Raw genomic sequence first — 5376 nt, 5'->3', positions numbered from 1 at the left:
TTTTTTTAAACCAGGGATGTCTGTTGAAATAAAATATTCAGTCCAACAGACACTGCGTGCCCTGAACCTTTTCCTACTTTTAAGTGAGGTCTCTCTCTCTCTCTTGTTTGGACGCTTCTCTTTTGTTGTCCTGTCCTTAGATCTTAGTTTTTACCTTGGGTAAAGCAGCCTGCAAACTGTTGTGAGCTATCTCGTGATTACTTTGTATTTTTTCTGAGTGCTGAGCATCTTAACTGGGGTCATGGCCACTGAAGACTCTAGGAAGTGTATGTACAGTTTTGTTTGGCACAGGGGCCTGTGACCCCAAATATGGAAAGTATTGCTGATCTCAGGTATCTTGAAGTCAAGGAGATTGTTTCTGGGATGTGAAAGTTGTTGAACATGAAAAAATAGTGAAATGCCTGTCCCCAAAGATGATTCAAATTTTTACTGGTTGTCATTGGCCTGGACTGGTTTGGAAGCTTTGCATGGAGATTGGGGGCTAGACAGATATCCTTGGAGCTTCCACTGGGACTCCGAGCTTTTTGCTTGAGAGGATGGGGTAGGTTTGGGGGAGGGTGGTGGATGAGGAAGGGAGGTGGCAGGGTCTGTGGACTTGAGTTGGCTGTAGGGCACCAAGGTGCCCAGGAGCCACAAGATAGTGGCATGATTGCTCCTTCTCAGAGGACAGTTCAGATAGAGATGGAAGATACTGAATATTGGCCACAAAGCAGCAAGCACATCCTACTGTAGACACTGAGGGGACTTGGAACTCTAGTAGGGCTTAATTGCAGTGACTTCATGCAGGAAGGGAGTGTTAAACTCCTGTGGAAAGAAAGGCCTTGGATGCCAGGCAAGGGAACACTGACTGAATGAAGATGCAGATTCTGAACAGGAAAACACTGGGAGGAATTGGTGTTTGACAGTCTTGGTGACAGAGAGGAAGGCTGAGACCTGAGGGGCAGTCTTGAAGAAGTGTGTGGTCGGGACTTGGGGATGAGAAGGAAGTGAGGAATCTCACCATGCTTCTGGTCTTGTGAGCTGGGGTAAGTTGAGGAGTCTGTTTCTCATTAAGTACAGAGGAGGGTTTCATCACTTACAGGAAAACCACCCGCTTATCTGAAATCTGACCTACTTCGGGTTGGAGCCAGACAGGGCTCCTGCATCCCACAGGGACATGCAGGCTGTAGTTGTCCAAGTCACTGCATCCAGCCAGCCTTCAGCAAGGAGCCTTCAGCCCTTACCACCACTCCCACCATCCACAGAGGCACTGAGGACTAAGGTCGCCCCTTGGGTGTCACAGTGAAGTGAGGTGGTAAAGTAGGCTCAGCAGGGCCCCAAAGTCTGAGGTCCCAAGGAGTCAGCTACTCTTTCTGTATCCAGGGCTCTGTAGATGGGGTTGCCACACTCCTTCCCGAGTTGCCAGACTCCTGGGACTCAGTGGTCCAACTTTGTCATTTTAGGGGCTGCGTCATGGGGACCTGGCAGTGCTCTGGGTTGGGAGGCTGGCATGCGGGTAGGGAGGGTCCTGATGTCTTCTGCAAATGGACAGGTTTAAGCCAGACATCTTGCAGCATCCTCTTCGGTCCCATCTCCTTTGGTTCTCCACAAGTAGTAAACTTTTTTTTTAAAATGGCAGAGCAGCATGGGGGATCCTAGTTCCCCGACCAGGGATTGAACCCATGCCGCTGCAGTGGAAGCGCAGAATACCTACCACCAGGGAAGTTCAAGCCACTTTTTATCCCTACTATAAGATGGCATTTTACTTGATGGTTGGAATTTCCTGGTCACCAAGAGAAATAAAAGTTAGAAAATGGGAGGGCTTCCTGAGGTGATAACCTCAAGTCGTCATAAACAGGAAAGAGAAGACAGGGGTAAGGGAAGCGAAAGGAGGCAAGAGGGATAACTTGGCTAAAGTTGGCGTGGCAGCAGCCGCCGAGGGCCTGGGCCGGGGGAGAAGGGTGGTGGAGGTGTTGGTCAGATATGGATTCAAATGGCCTGTAAGGTGTTGGAGGGGCCTGGGGCAAAGCCCAAGTTGACCAGGACAACGGAGCTGAGGAAGCTGGGATCCACAAGGAGCAGATGTAGGAACTATACGGAGATGGCCCAGCTGTCACAGAAGAGGGCATTTCAGCTCCTACCCCAATGCTCTGACCCCTGGGCAGGAACCCAGCCATGTCTTTGTTCCAGCTGGGTGCTGAGCTTACTGACCAGGAAGCCGCAGTCTTGAAGGGAAGGCTGGAGTTCTGAGGGGTGGCAGGGTGGTGGAATGCTCTGCTGCCTGCTCCCAACCTTTTTTGTATTCCCTCTGCCTCTGCTCAGCTTCATTTCAGGTGGCGACAGATGTTCTAAGGCCAGTAGGGGTAGCTAAGGGTAGAGACTAAGTGGTAACTGCCCCTAGCCCTCCTTGAGTGGGTTCACGCTGTAGAATTAGGATAGCTAAGGTTGGGGGGTTAACGTCTTTCAGCCCCCTGCCCCTGCCCTGGTCGCCCGAGCCAGAGTTACAGAGTACCTTACTGAGACTGTCTACTACATTAGCTGAGGGGGCTGAGCTGATAAAGAGGACAGCTTAAGGGAGACGGGGAGGAAAAAGGCGTCAGCGCAGGCGATGGTGCTCAAGGGCCTGGAACCAGAGGACAAAGCTGGAAAGTTTACCTGCCGCAGGGCCTTCTGCAGGCTATGAAGGGGATCTGGGGGTCTGAAGGAGACTCCTCTCTGATATAAGAGGGTTTTGAGCCCGAGAGAGCCCTGCCTAGAGGAGGCTGGTAGGGTGGAATAACCATGGAGAGATTGAGTCAGCTGGGAAGTGCCCTTCCCCTCCTGGCCTGAGTGGTCCCTGCTGGGGCAGAGTAACCTGCCCAGCACAATTGCAAGGCTCCCTTTCCTGTACGTTACGCGGCTTCTCCATCTGAGGTCTCGCTGTAGCCCCGGGCCTCCGAGGGAGTGAAATCAGCAGGATGGTGTGGGGGTGCCCGTGGCTGTGGGGAGCGGGGAGAAGGGAGGCTCCACTGCCTGCGCCATCAAGGCTGGGCCTGTAGCTGGAGCCCTGGGGAGGACCTCGGCCTTATCCCAGGCCTGGGAGGGCCCCCACGGAGTAAGGGGAAGCACGTGCTTGGGATGACAGGATCCTCCCTTACTACCTCCAGTTCCCTGTCATTTCCCCTCTCTAGAATGCATCTTCTTTGGTTGAACCAAAAAGTCAGCCACAAAGGGTTCGAAGTCCTTTCTATCCCCACAGTCCTGCACTGCCAAGCCCCTTGCTTGCCTGGTCTCATCTGATGAGTACAGCAGCCCCACAGGCAAATAAGACATTCCCTCCATGTCAAAGGAATGTAGGGAACAGTGGCGCAGAAAAAAGCTTCCCTGTTAAAGCTTGGGCAGTGTGCTAGCAAAGAAGCACGGTCTGCCGATGCTGGTGGTCAGGGTCGCCCCACCCACGCGCTGAGCCTGCCCCTAGCAGTGAGGAGTGCTCACCCCTTCCTAAAGCAGGCTCTGCTCCTTCAGAGACACTGAGTGGGTCCCCTCCCCAAGCCTGCCCATCCTGTTCTGTCATGAAGTCTAAGGAAATCTCATCTGCTGACTTTGATTTCCAGCTCTTGCCGTACAGCAAGCCTCTCCTTTTTCTACCTCCTCCACTGCCACAAGGAATCAGCCACCAGGTGACTCCCTGAGTCTAATCTAAGACCTTTCTTGCACTTTCAGCCTCTCCTCCCCAAAGCCATCTGCTTCCCTCCCCTCCCCTCCACACCCCCCTACCTACCCCCCCCCCCCGCCCTGTTTTCCCTCCCACCTCTTCTCTTGCTCAGGAGGGAGTTTAGACCTATAGACAGAAGGAAGTGGAACCCCACTCTGTTGACTCAGCAACTGTATTTCTCCTTGAGCTGATTAGCACTGAGTGGAAAGGAGGGGAATTCACTAGTCACTGGGGCTGGCCCTGCCCCAGGCTGGGGGGGGCATGGTGGTAGCAGCACCTAGACCTAGGGACTGTGTCTTCAGGGAGGAGTCTGGGGGACTTCTGTGATTCTGGCAAGTACACAGCGGCCCTTGGGAGGGAGAGAGACCCCGAAGGACACTGATTGTCTTGACTGAACTGTCCTAGAAATGAAAGTAAGAACAGGGTGGGACCACAGGAGTACCAGAAGCCTTGTGAGTGGTTCCCGGGGTGGGGGTGGGGGGCAGTCTCTACTGTGAGTCCTCAGGGCGATCCAGGGGCAGACATGGCCCTGCCTCAGAGAGTCCCCCATCTGAGACAAAAGTAAAACCCAAGGCAGATTCTTCTAGGTGGTTGAAGCTTAGAGTATGGAGCTTGGCCACTGGGGCAAGAGGCCCTGAAGTGGGTCTGGGAGAGAAGAGGGAGCCTCATAAGAGGAATGGGGGAGGCCTAAGCCTAAGATGGGGTAGCCGCTGCCAGGGGCCCCCTATGCTTCTAAGGGGCTCACACACAAAGGCTAGGAAGGCCCCTCCCCCTTCCAGTCCTGTGCTTGGCAGGGGGGTTGAGGAAGGAGGTGCGGGGGGCTACCTTTCAACCACTCCCCTCCCTGCCCCTCTATCTTCCTGGCAGCCCCCAGGTGATGTAGTCACCCCTCTACCCCTAGCTGCCTAGCCCACCCCAGTCAGGGAAGGAATACTTTTCAGAGAGCGGTCTGTGTCCCTTGCCTCGGTGTCTCCCCACCCCCAGCCCGTAGATCTGTGACCCTTGCCCAGGTATCTTTCGGCCACCGACCGTTCTCTGATTGCAATGGCTGTTTGACAACTTGCCTTCCACAATATAAGAGTCAGAACAGAAGGCGCCTGGAGTACTTGAATCCCTGTTGGGGGAGGTGGTTGGTGATGATTTATTAGCCAGACAAGAATCAACAAACAAGTTCTAACATCTGTTCTCGCCAAACCATTCCTCAGACAGCAGCAGCATTGGACCAGGGCCCAGACTCAAAGGCTCAAGGGCCAAGGAAATCAGACTCCAGGAGGGGAAACCAGGGCAGTGGGATCCAGCAGGGCCCTCCTAGCCCTCTTCCTTAGAGGCAAGCACTGAGCCACTGGATTCTTGGGAGGGAACCAGAGGGTGTGTCCCTGAAAGGAAGCAGACCCCACATTTGCTCCTCCGGCCTCCAGGTTTCTTTGTGTGGGCCCAGACCAGTTAGGGGAACAGGGCTATGCTGGAATCTAGAGGAAGGGACCCAGCACCCAGGCCCCCATGCAGCAGAACTCTGGAAAGCAGCCAGATTTCTTATCTAAGGAAATCTGACATTTCCCATGGAGAAGAGTTAGAGTGGGGGCACAGAACAGGGCACTAAACAGAAGAGTCAGGAAGCCTGGGTTCTAGTCCTTGACCTTGACTAAGCCACCATCCCTTTCTGGGTTTGTTTCTAAAAACAAAGCTGGAGTTGGACTTGATCA

The sequence above is a fragment of the Capricornis sumatraensis genome, chromosome 2, assembly GCF_032405125.1.
Source record: "Capricornis sumatraensis isolate serow.1 chromosome 2, serow.2, whole genome shotgun sequence".
NCBI classification, from domain to species: Eukaryota; Metazoa; Chordata; class Mammalia; order Artiodactyla; family Bovidae; genus Capricornis; species Capricornis sumatraensis.
The sequence above is the reverse complement of the archived record's forward strand: the minus strand, read 5'-3'. Positions refer to the sequence as shown.